The sequence below is a fragment of the Pseudophryne corroboree genome, chromosome 2, assembly GCF_028390025.1.
Source record: "Pseudophryne corroboree isolate aPseCor3 chromosome 2, aPseCor3.hap2, whole genome shotgun sequence".
NCBI classification, from domain to species: Eukaryota; Metazoa; Chordata; class Amphibia; order Anura; family Myobatrachidae; genus Pseudophryne; species Pseudophryne corroboree.
The window spans coordinates 915803275-915814496 of record NC_086445.1 but is presented as its reverse complement, the minus strand read 5'-3'; positions in this window follow the sequence as shown (position 1 = coordinate 915814496).

The following is an 11222-nucleotide window of genomic DNA, read 5'->3' as shown; positions in this document are numbered from 1 at the left end:
AGTGTGCGGTGCAAATATGGCAACGTGCATAGAGACATTTTTCTGACTTCGACAGTCCACCCTTTGGCAGTCAATAATAACTGCCACAAAACATTTAAGGAGAAAAATGTAAGTCAGGGGTTAATTGATTTCCATGGTGGGGTAAGGAAGAAGAGAGGAGTAGGTGTGAAAAGGGTATGACCTAGTGAGAAAGTAGAAGCATGTGTGTATGAGTCCATGTTTGGGGGGTCATGTATCATCGTGCCGTACGTGTGGTAAATCAAGCTTCGAGGTATTGCGAAGTATACATTTGAATTCCTTCTTATCCTGTGGCACAGGTCTGTGGATGGGCTGTCAAACTTTACCGAGCTCATTTCGGATTTTGAACAAAATGGGGAGCACATTTTAGTTGATGATACATGAATGGGGGAGGTATGTGGTTGCTGATATCTGTGCCTGTATTCCCTATCGTCTATGTGTGTCGTTACCTGAGGGTTGTAGAGATGAAGATAAAGAACACTTACGAAAAATGCAATGATATTCTATGTCAGGGAAATGTACATCTGTCGTCGAAGTTGTTTTCGGTATCTGTTGAGAGTCGTCTTCTTTGCGCTGTATTGCTCCTTAGGCATGAGCAAATAGCTTTGTCTGAGCCATCAGATTTACAAAAATGTTGGGCTAGCGTGAGTTTAAAGATACTAGGGAAACTGGGGATCTATGGCAAAGTTCATCAAGTGTTCATATTTAAAGTTGTCAAATCTTCTTCTTTGGTCAATCCGTTGTCTGTATACATCTCGTCTCGTCAGCTTCCTCGTCCAAGGGGGTCTTTGTATCTGGGAGAAAAGCAGAAAAACAGGTGAAAGAAACGGACCGTATAATCGCATTTTCATCACATCCTGGTTTCTATCATTGGGTCATAAATCAAATCCAAGTTAATTACAGTTTCCTCACTCCTCAAGCTCATCACTTTTGTACTTTGTTTGCACCTCATTAAAGCCTGCCCGCATCTAAATATCAATCCAATCGATATAACGACACCCAAGATACATAGTAGAAACTTTCCAACATCCATTATGACTCCTTGAGCCCACTCTCCTAAACCGGAGAACCAATTTCGCGGGTTCAACCATGACACCCAACCAGTCAGCTCATTACCTACAGCAGCAAGGGTGAGATTGTGTTTTCGACGAAATTCCCACTTCAATTGGAGAATATCGTCCATCTTTTGGTCTATGACCTCTACCGGATCCTCGGTGCTATTTGTGATATACGTGCAACACTTTATGCCGTACTGTGTTGCCAATGTAACACAATATCCGCCTGTTACTGCTGTAAGATAATTAAGAACCATCCTATGCTGAACTAGTTCTGTTTTGTAAGCTTGAAGTTCTCTTCCAGTGTATCTAAACGTGTCATCATACATTTCAGTGATATTATCTAACAAATTGGCGAGTGCGGAAATGTATCTATAATTCATCACTCCTCGAGCGGTACGAGTGAAATCTAACGCTACCAGAACCTGAATCCCGGTGGATTCATGGATAAGATCAGAGGCCGGATGCTCTAACCTTTCTGACAGTTGTCTTTTAACTCGGTGTTCGTAATGAGTGTGAGTATAAGGAGCTTGGGCACCACGGTGTATGTCCTTCATTTTGTCATGTGTAACAGTCATCACTTCGGGCAATACTTTTCCAATATAACACAATCCTTCAGAGTTTGGGGCAAGCCACTTGTACGCCTTTCTCCCGCATATGAAATATGCATCATCGGGGAGAACATATGGGACGGAGAAGGACATGACCATGTTACAAACCTTCCAGGTGAAATCTCCTGACCCTAATTCTTCCAACTGCTTAATGCACGTATCGGTTTGTACGATATGTGCACAGTATCCTGGTGATACCTCTCCAACTCTAGTAATCCTATTTCCTAAGGTATATCGATACCGGAAAGATTTTCCTCTACTGGCTATGTGGCGTACGAGCTCTGTATCTGTAGGCATTCTATCTGCTCTGTGTGAAAAGGTCATGGTAAGGTTGCTCCATGACACTTCCCAATTTCCCGGTTTTCTGGGATTGGAGATGTTAAAACATAAGAGGGACCTATCCACATGGTATTGGTGGAGCTTCAAACTAGGAGGGCTGGAGATGTTAAACCTCCGGTCCACCGGTCTCCCACCACTTAGCTCAAGTACCTCCCCTAACGTTAAAGGAAATGGTACTAGCCCTGATTTGCTGTGACCCTGAGGCACTTGAGAGCATACCCAACAATCTGTTTGGTTTAACACGTTACCCACTAAGGAGTGATAGTCACTCAATGGATGCCGGTCCATATGGATATTAAAACTGGATTGGCATTACTTTGTTACAGAGCCTACAGATACAACTTTCTTTTTGAACTAACATTCCTTCACAGTTGTTTACAAATAACATGGTTGTTAGATCGTGCCCGGTACTCGCCTTTGCTTGGTGATTGGGTTGCTATTGGAAATTTACACCTCCGTCTCAGTCATCAGGACCTTTCTGGATCCTTTCTCGACCTCACTGGTACTCTCACCGAAACAGACTGCTCTGGTCAACATCATGGTTAACGGGAAAAATCCATATCACAGTCTCTTGGGGCAAGTCCATCTTACAGGAGGAGAAAAGAAGAAATTTGTAAATGGGGTATAAGAAAATCAGTTTGAGGGGGAGAGAACTCGTTACGATAATAAGTTCTCTCGTCTTGTCGTTCTTCTTGTTCTGCTGTCCTCTCAAAAGGTGCTGTCTCTTCAGTCTTCCGAATGAACCTTCTGGTGATGTAATCTTTCTTCCTAACTAGCGATCTTTCTGTGTAGAGCAAAAATCTGGCATTACCATTGGTCCAACTGAGGGGTGACATACCATCTTTAAATCATGGAAACATGAGTGAGAAGAGAGAGAAAATAAAAAACAAAAGAGATAGAGAACAATTCATGTGCATATATACATTACATAACTCGGCAATAACCATCAATAAGAGAAGAGAAACAAAGCATTTTTAAACGTTGTCAACATTAAGAAAACATTGTCAGACTATTAGGCTGTCGTATCTACGTGTCTAATGGTTTCCTTGAGCAGTCCCTCCCCACCAGCACTTGCATTATTCCACTGTCTGTATCTGGCCAGAATACATTGTGGTGGATAGGTCATGCTGGGGTTTGGTAGACTTCTGCAAGGACCAAGCGAATATGCAATGTTTGAATTCTTACCAATAATCGTCAGAGATGGGGATAGAGAGAGAGAGAAAAAAACATTTTTCACAAATACATTTACAACGTTTAACCTGGTCATTCCTGTGTCTTCAGTGAATGACCTCCCAATTTACTAACCATTACCTCAGGCCTACCATCCGTCGTATGATCACCTTTCTTGACTACCTATCATGGGTGTGGCTCAAAATTTCTCCTATCTGATCTCTGATTATAATGGTGTGTGTTGTAATTTTTCTCATTTCTTGGTCTAGGGGGTCTAACTTTATGTGGGTTATTACAGTTGTTGGCATAATGCCCTTCTCTTCTACAATTGTAACAAATCCTTGGCTTTCTCCATGTGCTAGGGGCCTGGGGTTCCGGTCGACTTGATGCATCCTCTAGTGCTTGGATGTTCAGTGTCATCAACCGCTCTCCCTGCGCTTCCCTGGTTCTTTTGATATTTCGGTCATGCTCGATAGCGGACTCTCTTAATGCCGCAACCGAGATACCTCTCCAATGAGGTATTGAGGTTTGTACCCTAATTTTTAGTGTGTCTTTCAAGTTGCTCGCTAATACGGACACAGCTACCTCTCTGTGGTGTACATTAGTTTCAATGTCATCTATACCAGTGTACCTAGCCATATCCTGCAGAGCCCGGTGAAAATACTCTTCTGCGGATTCACCTTCTTTTTGTCTTATTGTATAGATTTTATTCCACTTTGCTACTGTAGGAAAATATTCTTTCAACTGTAGATTGATTCTTTTTACATTATCTTGGTTATACTTGTTTGTTAGTGGCACTTCCTCATCTAGCTTACAATCAGTGATAAATTTCAATGAATCAACATCGGGGGGTAAACATGCCCTCAAAACTGTCCTCCAATCTTTGTTATTTGGCTCTGCAGTATGTCCTAGCACTCTAATGTATCTTTGACAAGCAACTAAGTCTTTCCTGGGATCAGGAAATTCAGACAGAATTGCTCTTAATTCTGTTCGGGAAAAAGGGCAGTACATGGCGATGTTCCTGACAGGAGTGATTCCTGAAGAGTCAGTTTCCCCATTTGGTACTGCAATTACCCTAACAGGATTAAGTCCAGTAATGTCATTCTGAATTGATTCTATGATATAAGGTACATTTGTTTGTGCGTGATGTATAATACCATACATACCTGTGGACACGACCTCACCTGACCCTCCATTAGGGGGTTTGATTACAGTTTTTACTGACTGGGTCGCGTCCACCTGGACGTCTTGTGTGATGGCTTCTGGAAGAGGTGCCGACATCGTTCTGGGTTCACTTTCTGGTTGGTGTTCCTGAGGAAAGTTTAACATGGGGTGCGACTTGCATGGGTTAATAGTTGTACATTCAACAGTATTACAATTATCTTTGTTACATTTATTACACTTATTCTTATCATCTATACTACAGTTGCTAAGAGCGTTTATATTGTTCACCCCTGTGTCTTTTCTCTCCGCAATCATAATTCTCCCTGCTGCCACGTTTCTCCTCTCAAGATGAAAGTTAGGTATGTAAGTTACATTTCTCTGTATTTCACCTTCCTGTAGCCATAACTGCAAACAATCATCATGTTTAACCCGTAGTTTCAAGTATTTTATGAGACAGATCCTCCGCCTTAAATTATGCAACACCTCTAAGTCAAAACTACCTATCCCGGGAAATGGTACCTTATCCCCCGCAGTCATTCGTGTCCATTCATCACAAAAGGTCTCAGAGTGGGGACCATATTTCCCCCACATTACTAACCGAGCAGACCCTCGGGGTCTGCAAGCCTCTGGAGTCTGAATCCTGACCTCCGACCGTCTCTGTATTGTGCACTTGGCTGCCATTGTGGACCTTTTTAACACAGAAAAAACTTCCTAAAATGCACCAAACACAGAACTTCGTTGGAAATCCTTAAAGCTCTTCCACTGAACTTCTTCTGCTCCGGGTATCTCCGTTCCGCCTTCTAGCAGACACGTGTAGCCGTTGCAGGCCCTATTTTTTTTTAGAGATTTTCCTGAGAAAATTCCCTTCCTTTTTCTTTACACAAATCACGCTTGCATGTGCTCCCTACAACACGTATGAGGGCAAGATTTACGCATGGATATACGACCTCATATCACGTTGCGTTATTGGTCACACATACAACCGTGCGGTCCAATCGTACCACTTATAGACACTTGTTGCCCATAAATGGTAGGATCATTGGAGTCTCCCTACTGTGCTCCAAAACAGCCAGAGCGTAATACAACGAAAACTTTATCACACTCTGTTGCACGTTTTCACTCAGATCGTGCTCATCACGTTCCACATAGATCACACAGATCACAAAGTCCACAAAGCGGAATTCAATACTGTTTTATCACATAGATCACAAAGTCCACAAAGCGGGATTCAATACACTCATACCGTTTTCAACCCACTATCATTCTTATAGTTTTCTGATCAGAAAAATCATTTCCCGTAGTCTGATAGCTCTCCCCAGAGGTATTACAGTAAAGTAAGGTATTTAAACTAAGTTTTGGAAAGCTGAAATCAATTTGTGCTATTTATCGCTTTGCGTTATTTACCGCGTTGCGCTACTTATTGCTTTTTAATTATAACATTTGTGATTTGTTACATGAGCGTACACGGACGCTCCGTTGCGCTGCGTGCGTCGGCCTTTGGGTTGCGTACGCAAGTCTCAGTCTTTTGTTAGAGACACGTGTACGCACAGCAAAGATCCACCGTAACACGATATATTTTTATCAATGTAAATGATCCCTGATCATCTACCGCGCACCACACTGACCTTGTCTCTTGGCAAAGCTGTGTGTTTGTCTATATTTTAACTATGTTGCTTCTACTTAAATTATTGAAATAGCGACAAATCTCTCTCAGCACATTTATCAACTATAAAACTGGCAAACAGGATAGTGATATACGAAAAAAATGAAATACACGGATGGAAAAGAAATGCAGATATATATGTATACGTGCGTATATACGCAAGACAGAAGAAAAATACAGTTTTAAAAGACACAAGCGTTTTGTTCTTACCTCCTGGTCTCCGGATTCCTTCAGCACTCTTTATCTAAGCGAAGCAGACGCTTATCCCATCAGCACTGCGAGACAACCTCCCGCCCTTTGCTGGGGGATAATGTCTGCTGATCTACCTAGTGCAGATGTGAGAAGTATAGGACGAGCCCGCAATTGACAATGCTAAATTCCTTTGTCGTACAACAAACCCTTTATGAAGCTAAGAACACTGTACGCTGTTTACTTAAGAAGTACCGTAATGGTACGCTAGTTGCGTAACGATCGCTCAGCCGTAGGCGAGACGCTCAAGCGTCACGTTCGCTCACGGCCCAGCGATCACAGGACACGTTATTGGTTATGTCTAGGGTAATGATTCGCTATGGCGTAGCTTACGCTCGAGACCACGAGGAGGTCACCAGCGATGCAGACGCTCACAAGACTATACCTTTATGTTAAAACCTTATACTAATGAAATACACTGAATACCTTAATGTGAGTACAGGGTGTAAGTGCAACCTTGTGTAACCTGACTACCTACAAAGCTGCTTGAGCGTCACCGACGCTCAAGTGAACACTTAACACTATAGAAAATACACAGATACTGGTTTAGGTTCCAAGGCCTATTAACTGTATTATGTCTAATATACTTGTAAAAGGGGATAACAGTACAAATGATACACTACAATATAACAGAGACTTCCTAACCACAGAACTAAACAATAAATACAAAAGGACAATACTACTCTGACCTAAAAGAAATACAATACAATACTATCTAATACAATACAATACTAGCCTAGTCTAGGGGAGATATGAGAGAACAGAACAGAGAGAGAGAGAGAGAGAGAGAGAGATGAGATGAGAGAAATTGGCTCACAGAAAGACAATGATAACGGAGAGAAACTTACGCACAAAGGGTATGATCGCCTGCGCCTCGATATCCAGCTCCCGGCTATCAGCAGATAACCGTTGATGAGAGAGTGTGCTGGATGTGGTCGGCCTGCCTATTTATGCTACTCACACAATGCAATCTATTGGTCCCTACAGTCTCACTGTCCATTGGACGCAGGAACTCGGCTTCGCATTATAACAAAGGTCACAAGTTGATTCATATCAGTGGCCCTGGTTATGCAAAACAATGGGTGATAACTAACACATTCCTGTCTTCTGGAGGGGGTATTGTTTGGCGAATACAAAACAGAATCCTGTCTGGGTTCTGTTCTATATTCATGATGTCCACTTTCAGTTGAGACAATGACATCTCAGCCCTCATTCTCCTGTATACAAATCCAGCCCCATTTGTAAACACAGGTGTTGACCCTCCTCATTGAGTCTCAAAAGCTCAGTGTAATTAAAGACTATTGTACTCCGTCTGCGGGAAAGATACTGATTTGGAGTACAATTGATCTTCAATTACTATTCCTGTGTTTACCTTATGCATGTGTAGAGATGAGGCCCTCTTAACATGCAAACTATTGTTTGGGGGATCTCTGAGGTCAAAGAGACATTTGAGACCTACTGATGCCTGTCTCCAACTGTTCAGATGCATGACTAAGTAAGGACAAATAATAATGAATAAATGGACATAACTTCTTATGTCCATAACTATTCGCACGAGCAATTAATCTGCTCCAAACCAACACCGGAATATTGCTATTTAAATACTCTTCCGATAGGTACCAAACACCACTGTCTGACTCCTGTTAGACCCTTCGCACAATACAAAGAGGGATTCCTCCGTTCAGGGACATTCTATATTAACCAAACTTTCAGAATCTATCAAAGGGACCATAATCTATAAACTACATTAATTGTGAAAATATGTAACGAATGAGTCGCACGCTACGACTACGTAAACTCTACCGTAAATACGCATACCGCGCCTGTGAGTGCACGCTATTGCGGGTATGCGCCTCCACGGGAGAGCGCACGCACGCGCAGCGCGGACCAGTGTGCGGTGCAAATATGGCAACGTGCATAGAGACATTTTTCTGACTTCGACAAAATAATAACAAATACTAAAGTAGGGGAGGAAATATTGATCACAATATGATCACATTCAATATCAGCTTCCAAAAACAACAATATAAGGGTTTAACTAAGACTTTTAACTTTAGGAAAGCTAATTTCATATTGCTGAAACAAGCAATGAAGGACATCAATTGGGAAATTGTATTTCATGGTAAGAATACTGCTGAAATGTGGGACAATTTTACAACTGCGCTCAATAAGTACACTCATTTGTATATTCCCAAAGTCAACAAAAACAGGAGTAGGAAATTCAAACGGATGTGGCTTAATAAGAAGGTCAAGGAACAAATGGATAAAAAAAGGCGTGCTTTCAAAACATTTAAGTCTGACGGAACGGTGCAATCATTCCAGTTCTACAAGGAATGTAACAAAAAATGCAAAAAAAGCAATCAGAGTTGAAATAGAAACCGAAAAACAAATTGCAAAAGAGAGTAAAACAAACCCCAAAAAGTTCTTTAAGTATTTAAACCAGGGGTGGCCAATCAGTCAGAGTCAAAGAGCCAAAAAATCTTGTTAGGCACGTCAAAGAGCTGACATCGAGCCGAAAGCACACATGCAAAAATGGGGTGTGGCCTTGTGCCTGCTAGGCCACGCCTCTGGTAATAAATACATTTAAAAAGCCAGATCCACATAAAATACATTTTTAAAGCCAGATCCAACATAAAATACATTTGAAAAGCCACTTCCATATAAAATAATTGAGAAAGAAAGATCCACATAAAAAAAATACTGAAAAAGCCAGTTTCACATAATACACTTCAGCTCCCCCATGGGTAACTCCAGCCATTACCCTGCTGCGTCATTCCAGCCGGCACCCTCATGTGTCACTATAGCCCCCCCCCCCCCCCCCACACACATACACACACACCTCGTGCCATTGCAGCAGCCCCTTATGTGTCCTCTGTTTGCCAGGGGATACTGTCATTAGGTCGACAAGACTTTGGTCGACAGTCATTAGGTCGACATGGTCATTAGGTCGACATGTACTAGGTTGATATGGAAAATGGTCGACATGAGTGTTTCACATTTTCTTTCATTTTTTTTTTACTTTTTCATACTTTACGATCCACGTGGACTACGATTAGAACGGTAATCTGTGCTGAGCGCAGCGGTAGCGGAGCAATGCACCTTGCCCAAAGCATGGCAAGCAAAGCGAGCCATGCAAGGGGACACTGTGCACTAATTGGGGTTCCCCGTCACTTTACAAAGAAAACGACACCCAAAAAAAAGTACAAAAATATCATGTCAACATTTTTCCATGTCGACCTAGTACATGTCGACCTAATGACCATGTCGACCTAATGCATGTCGACCAACAATAGTTTTTGACCTAATTTGCCAGTGGGTGTCTCACCTCTAGTATCTGGCTCCCTCAGTTCTCAGTCCCCATAGTGCTGCTGCCTGTCTGGCTGGAGGGCAGCAGTTTCCGGATTTGTTGTGGTCACGTGACTTTGAGTGTCTGGAACCACATTTGAATAAAGCAAGAGCCGCATGCGGCTCAAGAGCCACAGGTTGGCCACCGCTGATTTAAACGGTAAAAGGTTAAAAAGGGAGAATATTGGGCCTTTAAAGGGCTAGTTGGATGTCTTGATTAATGATGATAGGGAAAAAGCAGATTAATTTAATAAATTCATTTCATCAGTATTCACGAAAGAGGACAGGTTGACGAGAGTAGAGCATAACATAAACTATAATAACGACCCGTTGCTCGGTACTTGGTTAAACGAGGGAGTAGTCTGGGAGAGACTAAGTAAAATTAAGATAAATAAATCTCCTGGGCCGGATGGACTCCCCCCAGGGTTCTTATGGAACTTAACGTAGAGATATTGAGACCTCTATACTTGATTTTCAGCGAGGCAATTAGATCAGGAATGATACCAAAGGACTAGCGTATTGCAGAGATAGTACCAATATTTAAAAAGGATATTAAAACGCACCCCAGGAACTATAGGCCGGTAAGTTTGACATCTATAGTGGGGAAAATACTAGAAGGTATATTAAGGGATAGCATACTAGAGTACTTGGATACCTCCAAGGTTATTACTAGGAATCAGCATGGCTTTGTGAAGGACAGGTCATGTCAAACTAACTTAATAAGCTTCTACGAGAATGTGAGCGATAATATTGATCAGTGTCAAGCGGAGGATGTGATCTTTTTGGACTTCGCTAAGGCCTTTGACAAAATTCCACAAAGGAGACTAATTCTCAAACTAATACCCCTTTCACATCGCACAAATAACCCGGTATCGACACAGCATATTGCCGTGTCGAAACGGGTCAGTGTGCGATGTGAAAGCACCTTTGCCGAATTAGCGGGTCGCCTGACCCGGTAATTCAACCCAGTTAAAAAGAAGGGTTATTACCGGGTTGAATACCGGGTCAGGTGCAGTGTGAATGGGAGCCGTTTCGATGCGACACGGCTCCCATTCACAGCATAGGGAGAGGCGGCGCAGGAGATGAGCTCATCTCCCAGCGCCGCCTCCACCCCCGCCCATGCTGATGCTGCGCCCGCCGCTGCTATGGCAACCGACCCGGTATATTGCCGGGTCGGAAAGCCAGCAGAGAAGAGCAAATGCCGGATCCCACCCGGTAAGGACACTTACCGGGTAGGATCCGGCATTTGCGATCTGAAAGCAGCATTATAGAGCTTGGGGTAGAAAACACTATTTGTACTTTGGTGAGTAATTGGCTGTTCAATAGGGAACAACGAGTGGGGATTAATGGGATGTACTCTGAATGGGCTTCAGTACTCGGGCCATTGCTGTTTAACATATTCATTAATGACCTAGGAGAGGGACTGGAAAGCACACTGTCAATTTTCACAGATGATAAAAAAACTATGTAGAGTAATTAATTCTCACAAGGATGTTGTTGAGTCTCTACAGAATGACTTATGTAGACTTGAGGTCTGGGTAGATAAATGGAGAATGAGGTTCAATATAGACAAATGTAAAGTTATGCACTTTGGGACTAAGAATAATC